Source organism: Mytilus californianus, unplaced genomic scaffold (genome assembly GCF_021869535.1).
Source record: "Mytilus californianus isolate M0D057914Y unplaced genomic scaffold, xbMytCali1.0.p SCAF_4, whole genome shotgun sequence".
Taxonomy (NCBI): domain Eukaryota; kingdom Metazoa; phylum Mollusca; class Bivalvia; order Mytilida; family Mytilidae; genus Mytilus; species Mytilus californianus.
This window is the reverse complement of record NW_026262690.1, coordinates 97,186,785-97,199,324: the sequence shown is the minus strand read 5'-3', so window position 1 is coordinate 97,199,324 and position 12,540 is coordinate 97,186,785. Positions and strand designations below refer to the sequence as shown.

The 12,540-nt window shown below is 34.0% G+C and overlaps 1 protein-coding gene across 2 annotated transcripts in view; it reads left to right on the top strand.

The window, feature by feature from the left end:
• LOC127698948 (TNF receptor-associated factor 3-like) overlaps window positions 1–12,540 on the top strand; it is a 127,104-nt gene that overhangs the window by 22,579 nt on the left and 91,985 nt on the right. The window contains exon 1 of one of the 2 annotated variants that reach the window (XM_052202727.1): window positions 7,781–7,961. The exons of the other annotated variant lie outside the window; for it this stretch is intronic. The gene's annotated coding sequence lies outside the window, so the exon portion shown is untranslated. Of the gene's footprint in view, window positions 1–7,780; window positions 7,962–12,540 lie in introns of those variants that run through there. 2 annotated transcript variants of the gene reach the window in all.

The following is a 12,540-nucleotide window of genomic DNA, read 5'->3' as shown; positions in this document are numbered from 1 at the left end:
AATTATTTGCCAAGATTAATTCTTTGAATTACTGTGAAAAAATGTATACGTTTAGAATCCTTACTGTCAATTTAATTGTCTGGAAGGTTGGGGTCTTCATTTCTGTATTCTTTCATCCTTTAGGTCCTTTTCCTCCATTGTTAATTTTTTTGTGCCGTTATTGTCTTTTATCCTGCAATCGACCTTTCTACTATACAGATAAAGGTGTACAGATAACACGAAGCAAATAAACGTATACTATACGCAGGTAAGTTTTGCTCACTCAACACGGTTGAAGATGAAGCTATATTTTTATTTACATGCCCTCTATATAATAATATTAGAGAACTACATCTTAATAACATTTTTCAAAAGTTTCATACTTTGATAAATTTGCATAAAGATAATCTTTTAATCTTAGTTATGTAAAATGATGAAATGCAATTTATATCTGAATTCAGTGATTATCTTAACAATGCTTAATTCTTTATTCGAAACCAGAAGGCAAAAGCTCTGAGAACAATTATTCTAGGCACTGGCTACGATTACCCGCAAAAAGTAACAATAAGAAATAATGATTGTTACTTGCGAGACTAATTGCCGAAATGTATTTCCGGACAGGGACCCTATTTCATACGGAAACTGCAGGTCACAATAACATCGTTTTTTTATTGTTACCTTCAGTTATTGTTACCTACAAATTTTGCATAATATTTGCAAATTATGTCTTTTTTGTGTGTAGCCTTATGATACGTTGTACTATCTTCGTGTCGTTGCCCCATATACGTTGTTTTACAAATTTAAATGAATAGAAAATTATTTTATTGAACATAGCAATGGTAAACTAAAAGAACATTTATACATGTCTAAAATTCTTTTAGTTATTTGTTTTGGTTGCAGATTCTGCACATCCAGTATGTAACCTTAAGTACCATTTTCAGGTCAACACATCTCAGGTGAAACCACTCAAGACACCCGTCGCAAACTATATATATATATATATAATGTGCACGGCTATACCTCACACTAAACAGTTCCATTCTGCTATAGTCTTCTTCAGCGACTTCTTGTCTTTTACAAGAACTTCTTCTATATAACTGCAAAAAAATTGCATCTTTGAACCGTTGAAGTTGATCATTAAAATCTTGAAAGGATACAAATTTTCACCGACCACAAATTAGACAACTTGCTGAATTCGTATCTATACTTAAGAACAGTGAGTTGTTTTAATCGACCCTGTATGGCAAAAGTGAACGTCATATTGGTCAATACATCTGGAAGTTTACTCATGCCCGCCCGCCCCGGCGTCTGCATACGCAGTTATACAAGTCACGATAATGGTCGCTACATATCTGCTGGTAAATGGGCAATAAGTTCTTACATTTAATTATTTGCATGTTATCTCTACACTGGTCAAATTTCGATAAAAGTTGTGTCACTTAAAATTGAAAAACTGAAAAATGGAAAAAATTGTCCAAATTAATTTGCATTGAGTTTGTGCTTAATCTCTTTTAATCAAAATTAATGACAAATTTTACAACCAGAAAATTAAAAAAAAATCAATGTACTTTATTATAGCTATATTATGAAATTCATTATATTCAAACATTAAGAATCTTAAAATAATTATATTTTTTTGTTTTCGTTATTATTGGTCTGAAATTTTATTCAGTGTTGCCACTGTGATAGAATTTGAAATTTGAAAGAATTTCCTGGAGCAAAATGTGTTGTATATTACTATAAAACTCTTATAATAACTTTGTACACGGAATGATTAAAACAAGAATTGGTCATTTTGCTTTGGCATACGTTTCCTGTGTAATACCTTAATAATTGTGTTTTGTAGACTTGCATCTTTATCTGATTGTAACTTGTCAGGGTTATCTGGTGTCATTACCTTTGTGTATTTTAATACAGGTGTTAATGTAACATTTTTTTTTTCATCGAAAAAAGCTTCTTTTAAAATAAACATGGTCAAACATGCAACCTTCAGAAATTAATAAAATTAAGAATGGAAATGGGGAATATGTTAAAGAGACAACAACCAGACCAAAGAGCAGACAACAGCCGAATGCCACCAATGGGTCTTCAACTCAGCGAGAAAATCCCGCACCCGGAGGTGGTCCTCAGCTGGCCCCTAAATAAAATTGTGTACTAGTTCAGTGAAAATGAACGTCACACTACACTCAAAAACATATAAATGAACTAAAATAAAAAAAAACATACAAGACTAACAAAGGCCAGAGGCTCCTGATTCCATTTTTTAAAAATAATGAAAACAGCAAATTTTAGCTTAAGTATATACACAATAAATGACACAGCCGCAGTTTTGAAAAATCCAGACATCGTCGAAAAATTCATGGTTTTAAATCGATAATGGAGGTAATTTTCCAATGAATTAAACTATTAAAAATAGGATGCAGCGCTAGACGTATGTTTCAGATATTACAATATAACAGCAAAGTAATACTTTTGTTTAAGGAATATGAGATATTGATGTATAAGAAGACGAAGGTTTGTTAGTTTTACTATACAGTCAACGGGCAGGGGATGAGAAAAAGAGCGATATTTACAATTGACCCGGGATGTAATTTAATCTAAATTTAAAATGTCAGGGTCAACATTTTTGGAAAGAATTTTGTGTTCGAAGACAATAGAAAGAGCCGCAATATTTAGAAAACGGGTCGGATTGACGAAAAAAATCAAAGTTTATTGAAGGGCCTATGCTATTTTTATGAGACAAATTTACTAAAGATGGCGGATTGCCACGTCATCGAAGTCACGTGATGTATTACTTAGTTGGCTATATTTAAGATCAGAGCCTGACTGAATATATTTTGCGGGTAACAATAGTGAATAACTGCAGGTAACAATAAAACATGATATAAGTGTTACCTCCAATTTTCGTATGAAATAGAGTACCTGTCCGGATATACTTTTCGGCAATTAGTTTCGTAAGTAACAATAATTATTTCTTGTTGTTACTTTTTGCGGGTATATCGTAGCTAGTGCCAATATTCTATCTTGACAAAAATAAAAAATATGCAATTAACAATAAATTGATGAATATTTCATGTGGACCAGGAGTTATCCTCCTTTGAATACTGTTTGGACTGATTCTCCCCCTTTTATTATTTGACAATTATTAGAATAGAGAATGGAAACGGGGAATGTGTCAAAGAGACAACAACCCGACCAAAGAGCAAAAAACAACCCAAGGCCACCAGTGGGTCTTCAACGAAACGAGAAAATCCCGCACCCGGAGGCGGGCTTCAGCTGGCCCCAAAACAATAATGTATATTAATTCAGCGAAATGGACGCCACACTAAAATCCCATGGATTTGCAGTATAGTGAGAAATCGTCCGATTGTGGCACTTTATTGATATTTTATCAGTCCACCCTTGTTTACACTGACGCGGGACGATTTTTGACGGTTGCTCTGAAATAACCATTAAAATAACAACAACAAAAGCACCTTTCACTATATAATTTATAATATCCACGTACCAAACATATTTATTAGTCCCCTACCGACGAAGTCGAAGGGGACTTTAGGTTTGCACTCCGTCTGTCTGTCCGTCTGTCCGTCTGTCCATCTGTCCGTCTGTCCATCCGTCAGTCCGGTAAATCAGCTTTCCACACTTTTTTTCTCCGTTCTTGAAGATATTGATTTGATATTTGGTATATAGTTTTATCATGACAAGTTATACATCAAGTTCGAATTTTGTTCCGTTTTGATGATTTAGTCCAGAGTTATGGACCATAACTCTGGACCATATCTAATGTTAGAGTACTATGTTAAACCATATTTCTGTACAAAGGGAGATAACTCATTTTGTTAAAGACATTCTCTGTTTAATTATTTGAAGAATTTTTTGGCAGGTTTGTTTGTTATTTATTATAAACTAATTTTCTGAATGCTATATATATAAAAAAAAAATTATGAAGAGAAATCCTTTAATTAGATAATAATCAATTTTTATTAATGTATATATTTCAATACATTACATTGTGTAGATAAAAGTTGTTGACATTTTATAGATAAGTTACAAATCTATATTAGTTTATGACAAATGAAAGAAAAAATATTTGGAACTATTAATTATATTTGATTATAATTTGAAAATAGATATACATTGTATTACATCATATCTAATTTTAGAGAACTATTAATCATATCTAATGTTTTTTTCACTCATATAATCAGTTTTCCACACTGTTTTTAGTCATGCTTGAAGATATTGACATGATATTTACTTTTTGTTTACACCATGACAAGTTATAGAACAAGTAAGCATTTTGTTCCAGTAAAATGAATTTTTACCTGGTAGGGGACTATGTATTGCCATGCAATACTCTCAGAATGCTTGTTTCATATAATTCAAGTTTCTCAACACAAATCCTTATTATGAAGAAGGAGATTTAGATTAAAGTTGTGGTTTGGACCGCCTATTTGGGCGGGATTCTTAATTACGACGACCAAGAGATAAAATGCATAGTAAATTTAAATGCAGATAATGTGTTTTTAAACGATATAAACTGTTTTCTGCTTCAGAACTGCATGTCTTAAAACTTATACTTAAAAATATCACATCATGTAGTTTTGTTTTATTAAACTTACAAAACGCCGATTTTATCTGGAAGTGACAAATCTTCAACTTGTCATGATTGGCGGACGAAAAATATTTATTGTTACGTTGGACACTATTTGCCTGAATGCTGGTTGGGTTAGGGACCGATTAATTACGAACGTAACAATAATAGTTGTGTCTGTGTTGCGTTATTGTTACATTAGATTTATTAAACATTTAACCGACTTCGGTTTTGTTCGTTGCCGAATTCTCCGATTTTGATAGTTTTTAAGTATTAATTGTTTTAATGTTCTTCAAGATAATACTACAGTTTAGGAGTGCCAAAGGCGAAGAATATAGCCCATTTGTTCCTTGTTTAGCTTACCCTTTTCACTGTCATTATACTTTGAAGAATGGACGAAAATATTCCCATTACCAAATTTTCTTTGGGTGAAAATTAAAAACTTTGGATGCATTCGAATAAAAAAAGATTCAAATTTTAAGGTGGTACTAAACACCTTGATTAAAATTAATTTGGCTCGTTTAATTTTCATCAAATTTTGACAAAACATTTGCTTGGATCCTTTGACAAAAATATAAAAATTTCAAAAAACTTGAACCACACACTTTATTGGAAAATTTCATTGGATATATATAGTAGTTTGACAAACACTAATTTTGATCATTGAGAAGCTTAATATTTCCTTAACAATAGAACGTGATTAAAACGTTCAGCTGCTATTTACAGAGTCACCTCCCTGTAGTGTTATGTACCACCTTAAACAGTTATATAAACGAAGTTCGCGAAAAAAATTGATACATCAAGTATTGAACTAAAATAGTGTGATCTTATGTGTTCATGGAGGACGTAATTTCGTTTCAAAATCAGATGGAGTACGTCCAAACAAAAAGTTTTTTTTTTTTTTTTCTATATAAATATCAATGGGTCATAATATCAATACGAGTTATAATTCATAATATATTCATGCGGTAAAATTGAAGTCTAAAGTGACAATTTGAATACTTCAAGTTCCCAGAGTTTTTTCCCCCGAAATAATAATTTTTTTTGGTGGCATTATTAATTAATGATTTAGCCGGTAGCCAACCTGAAAACGAAAATGCTATTGAAACAGTATGGCCATCTTCGCTAGCCAACCCTTGGCTAATGAAGATGCAGTATGACTAAGTTTTTGACACTTGTCGCAAATAAGAAAGAAATAAATATTACAAAACATCTGGACGATACAAATGAAAATCGGTTCATCTTCAGTCAAATATTGTGTAAGTTACACCTATCAGCAAATGTCAAAATCAGTTGCCTTTACAAATAGTTCTCGACTCTTAGTTTTATGTTTTATTTTTGTCCATTTCAGCCATGCTATCAAAAACCGAGTTGAATATAGCATCAATAATGGACGCGTTTTTAAAAGTCATGTCGATTTCATTCAAAAACAAGTTCAGTTCAACCAGAGACATATAATACAATTGTATTATATGTCTCTGGTTCAACGATTGGGATGGGAAAAAACTATACATGCTCAGGGGTAAATTGCAGGATAAAAGCAATATTCGTACAGTGTAGGAAAATATATAAATTTATTTGTACTCGCTACGAAACAGGAGAAAAGTTACGCCTCTCGTGTCCTCATGTCCTTGACACTATGAGTTTGAGTGAAGGTGCTCCTGTAATAGACTATTTTCACATTACCGACTTTTGACTCAGGATTATATAATTTTTCGACAGGTTACCTTTTCTGTGGTTAGACATCCTGGTACTCGGTCGAGTACGAGCAACCAAAATAAGTAAAATAAAACACATATAATCGGTATAATTTGAGAGGAAAGTTTACTGTTTTCCGGTGATTTTGTCATGTAAAGAAAATATGAAGCAGTTGATTTCCCCCAAAAATTGTTCCGATTGAAAGCTTGATTCTACTTCTTTATGTTGCTCTTACTTGACTTGGTACCAGGATGTCCTTCCACAGAGTAGGTAACCTGTCGAAAAAAAAATATGTAAAAATCGGAGTCAAAAGTTGGTAATATGAAAATAGTCTATTAGGATAACATACGTTATACCAAGAATGCTCTATGGAATTGAAATTCTCAACATTACCCAAACTGATATCCAAAAATTAGAAAATTTCCAGAAAAAGACGTTTAAACAACTTCTGTCTTTACCACAAATACTGAATTGCTGATGCTGCTATCTATATCCTTCTCGGAGCAGAAACTATCGACCAACTCATACATAAAGCTGTCATTTCCCTATTTCTCAGAATATCAAAAGATCCAAACTCAATTGAGTGTAAAATTGGAATGAGACAGCTAGCAACAAAAGACGATAACGTGGACAAAATACTCAAATTCTTTGATCTTCCATCCGCACATGAGATTATAGATAATCCAGAGAAGAATTGGAAACGATTGACTTACGATGCAATAGACACAGCCTGGAAAAATAGATGGACCGAAATTGCTAGAAGCTAAACAACACTCAAATACATGGAAGTTAACAACTGGAATTTTAAAAAACCAAACTTCTGTTGAAGCAGTGTCAGAGATCACAAAAGAGATGTTAGCAAAGGAATGATAAGATCCAGGATACTTACAGGAACATACAAAACCCAAAGTATTACCAACCGATTTGACGAAACAAAATCTGCAGAATGTAAATTGTGCATTGTAGGACCTGAGGATTATAAACACTTCCTAGTTACGTGTGAAAGTCTGAAGAGTGTGAGAAAAATTCATCACAATGTTACTCAAATCCCTACTGGAGGATAATCAGATCCCTTGTTGCAGTATAATTAATTCTGATAGGACCTTCTTGAGTTCTTAGTCAGTTGACTGTTCTAGGAACAACCATATATCAGTGTCTCAGCTGAGAGATATAGAACGAATTTGCAAAGACTGGATCTATACATTGCATACTAAAAGAGCCCAACTTCTGGAAGAAACAAATGAACAATCATTTTTAAAGTTCTTGCATGGTGCTTAGTATTACAATTGCGGGTGGCTGTCAGTCATGGGAATGTAACAAGTATTATACTACTTATGATGTAGTATACTAATTAGATATTAAGTGATATAGAAAATTACTTCTAAGTTAAAACTATAACTAGAGTATATGAATATTAATGACCCTTGTAAATTTTTTAAATGCGGTGACTCTGCAAATAGGGTGGACATCATGAAGAAGAAGAAGATGTCGACATGTTTTTGATTCATGTATAAACACGTTACTCTCCCTTAGATTATGATGACCGCAAGCCAATCCCGCAAGCAAGGTTTTCCCACCTTCCTTATTATACATCATACATGTCACGTTGCAGGAGAATTTTTTCAACGAAGTTTTTTCTGAACGTAGGTCCATATTGAGATGTGTTGCAAACGAAATCAACGAAATCAATGTAAGCACTGTGTGCCTACAAAGTACGATACGTAATTGAAACGAAACGAAAAGAAACAAAACGAATTCTACATGACAAGGGCAAAATAAAACAAAACGAAACAAAAAAGAAATAAAACAAAGTGAAATAAGAATTAATCAAATAGATATTATTTGTAATAACGAAATATAAATAAATTTAAAAGTTGATGTAATATCGAGGAAAACATAGGGAAATGGCATAAAGAAAATTCCTGCATGCAGTCTTCTGTTGTATTTCCTGCTCTTAAGTTAAGGTTTCCAGGTTATTAGGGGTCAAAAGGACTGATTATTGAGTCCAGCCTATAACTGGGTCCAACACACTACTTTGTCCAGAACATTACTATTTCAAGAACAGTAATGAATACAGACTACTTTCGAATTCTTACACTTTCCCTTAAATTTCCTATATTTTGTCACAATGCTTATGATGTAGCAACATTCCAGCAGCGCCTGCATACAGAGTATATATCTCCCAATTGATATGATATTCCCGGGCTTGTATTTCCTATCATGATTTCCTTGATAGAGGATTGCTGCTCACAAGGAAGCTATTAAACCAAGAGTTCCAAATAGTGAAGTTGAAATCATCCCTTCGTAAATTTTACGGACGCCATTACGAGTTGTTTGACCGTTATGGAATAACCGTTTCACAGATGATATCGGATATGTTCCTTATCATATGTCGTAACTACAATACCCTTCCCTTTTCACGAATGTGACCTACTGAATTAGACTATTTACCGGATTTGTAATAACATAAGCAACACGACGGGTGCCACATGTGGAGCAGGATCTGCTTACCCTTCCAGAGCACCTGAAATCACCACCAGTTTTTGGTGGGGTTCGTGTTACTTAGTCTTTAGTTTTCTATGTTGTGTCATCTGTCTGTTTGTCTTTTAATTTTTGGCCATGGTGTTGTCAGTTTGTTTTCGATCTATGAGTTTGACTGTCCCTCTGGTATCTTTCGTCCCTCTTTATGTTATTACATCACAATTTGAACCGATGGTTTGATGACGTCTTTTATGCAGATTGACCATGGGTCAACATGGTCAACCTGTGAAACTCATTCATAAAAAACAACTCAAGATTGGTGTATACATCACCGAATGTATACTTGCATGAGCAACATGAGGAGTGCCAGCAGGGGTTCAAATTAGCGGTGGTCCGAGGTCCGTGACCTTCCACTGTTGCAATCGGACTTTCGTTTTGGTTACTAGCTACGCCCCACAGACCTTTGATTTGAAAGAAAATAAAAATTAACTTTAAGAGAACTTTTTGTCGAGCCTTCGACTTTTGTCGAAAAAGCGAGATATAGCGATCCTACATTCCGTCGGCGGTGGCGTCCACAAATATTCACTCTGTGGTTAAAGTTTTTGAAATTTTAATAACTTTCTTAAACTATCCTGGATTTCTACCAAACTTGGACAGAAGCTTGTTTATGATCATAAGATTATATTCAAAAGTAAATTTTGTAAAAAAAAAATTCCATTTTTTCCGTATTTTACTTATAAGTGGACTTAGTTTTTCTGCAAGGAAACATTACATTCACTCAATAGTTAAAGTTTTTGAAATTTTAATAACTTTCTTAAACTATCCTGGATTTCTACCAAACTTGGAAAGAAGCTTGTTTATGATCATAAGATAGTATCCAGAAGTAAATTTTGTAAAAAAAAAATTCCCATTTTTTTCTGTATTTTACTTATAAATGGACTTAGTTTTTCTGCCAGTTAACATTACATTCACTCTGTGGTTAAAGTTTTTAAAATTTTAACAACTTTCTTAAACTATCCTGGATTTGTACCACACTTGGACAGAAGCTTGTTTATGATCAAAAGCTAGTATCTAGAAGGAAATTTTGATAAAATTTTGTTCCATTTTTTCCGTATTTTACTTATAAATGGGCTTAGTTTTTCTTCCAGTCAACATTACATACATTCTGCAGTTTAAGTTTTTAAAACATTTATTACATTCATAAATTATCCTGGATTTTTACCAAACTTGGACAGAAGCTACTTACAATCAAAAGATAGTATAGAAAGGAATATTTTTATTAATTTTTTTCCTCATTTTTGTTGAGCCTGCGATTAACACCAAAAGTAGGCGAGACACTGGGTTCAGCGGAACCCTTACAAATTTTTAACCATCAGTATCGTCATTTCAAATTAAAGCCATATTATAATTGAAATTGAGATAATAAAATGCTTCATCCCTGACCTTGCCGACGAGTGATAAAAGTTATTATATTATAAATCTCACTAAAGACCAAACATGCAATCATGAAAAACGAGAGCAGAAATTTAAGCCCCACTGGAAAATCGATCGACCGTGGCTATATTTTGATGAACCAACTGGTCTAATGTCGTGTACACACTGCCAGAAGTTCCCCACCCATTCAGAAAAAGAAAGTGCACTTGTAAGGTGAACATAAAATCTTTAAATAGACCCAATAAAAATACACGAAGTGACACCCCAGCATTTACCTTGTTTAAAGCAGTGGATCCATGAAAGTGACCCAAATTTTAAGCCTAAAGATTTATTTTCAGACACTAAACTTGGAAAATGTATTCTCAAGCAGCAATGTAAGCCTAATCTGACAGTTTAAATAGATATAAGGTTCTCTTCAACACTGCATACATTGTTGCAAAAAAAGGGAAACCCTTCAGTGACTGTGCATTTATTCTTGAAATCCAGAGCAAAAACATTGTTGATATTGGTAAGCAGTACTTCAATATTGAAGGTTGTAAACTGTTTATTCGCTGGATAGCCCATTATATGAGAAACGAGATGATAGCTGACATCTTGAGAGCACCATCTTTAAGTGTCTTGTCGGATGGCAGCACTGATAGGACTGTGATTGAGCAGGAAAATGCTTGGGAAATTGTGTATCTTAGATTTGTCAGTCAGTGTGTGTCTGTTACGAAAATATTAAGTTTGGTGTCCCTCATGTCCCTAGAATCAGCTAATGCTGATAGAATTATAAAGGCCATTTTTGCAGCACTCCAAAATGTTGAACTTGACCAGAAAAAGATCCAACATACATCTGAAGGACCCAAGCTTAGTTGTTGCAATTTTGATGGGGCGTCAGTAAATTTTGATAACAAAGCAGTGGTATTTAAGAAGATGCAGCTTGAGGTACCATAAGCCATTGGCATCCATAATGGCAATATATTTGTAAACTTAACAAAACATTACATGCAGTTCAAATATGATGAAACAATCGAACCTTACACCAAAAGCACATTAATTTTGTATCTTAATGAGTTATAAAATATTTCATGTAAAAGAAGGACCTAGGATTTAGGTTGTGGACCTTTCAGTTTGGAGTGTCAAAGGTCCTGGACCTTCCAGTACCAAAAGTTAATTTGAACCCCTGGTGCCACCTGTGGAGTAGAATCTGCTTACCCTTCCAGAGTACCTGAGATCATCCTCTGTTATTTCAGCATGTGTTCACATCAAGTTCATGTTGCTCAGTCTTGTCTTCTTGTGGGTTGTTGCCTTGTGAAGTACCTTTATCCCTTTTTTGTGCCAATACATTTGAATTACTGATGTAATGTCACATTTATATGTGCTATCACAGTGATCAATCCTTCCTTGTCACTTCCAAGGAAGACAGTCGGGGGCGGATCCAGGATTTTAGGTTAGGGGGCGCTGTTTTTGGTTAAATTCATCTTTCTTGTTTGGTCACATACATGTCAATAAATGTCTTATAAATTTCAATTTGAGCATTGAAAAAAAGTACATATCTCCCAATTTAGATAAATTTCAATATAACATTTTCTTATTTGTCCTAAGAAAGTCAAAATCATTTCAATACCATTCTTATATAGTTCTTCCTTTAATTGCCCCCTCCACAACTTGGGGACATAGAGACCCCAGGCGTCCGTCCGTCTGTCGAGTCTTGTTAGCGCTCTCACATGTACAATTCTTGCCAGATTTTTATACCGCAAAAAATTTTGCGGTTGTATATTGGTATCACATCGTCAGCCTCGTCCGAAGACAGTTGGTTTCTGGACAATAACTTTAGTATAATTAAATAGAAATTTATGAAATTTAAATACAGGGTTAATAAACACAAAAGGAAGTTGGGATTGATTTTTGGGGTTATGGTCCTAACAGTTTAGGAATAAGGGGCCAAAAAGGGGCCCAAATAAGCGTTTCCAGACAATAACCTGTGGAACGGTGTATGGATCTCTCTGAAATTATACCACAAGTTTCCATACCACAAAGGGATGGTTAGGATTTGCTTTGGGGGGTAATGGCTCAAACCGCTTAGGAATTAGGGGCAAAAACAAGGGTTTCCTGGTTAATGGACAATTACTTAAGACAATTTAAAAGCAGTGTAAGGGAGGTAATCCAAACACAACGTTTTGATTACCTCACTTACACTGCTTTTAAATTATGTATAAAGAAATGTTGTATTGTCTTGAGATGATTAGCTGGAGGAGTTGAAAAAAATGGGGAGGGGGGGGGGGGGGGGGGGTAAAAAGAAATTGTGGGGGGGCAATTTTTTCTCATTTCAGAAACTAAAAAGAAAAATTCTTCAAATATGTGGGGGGGGG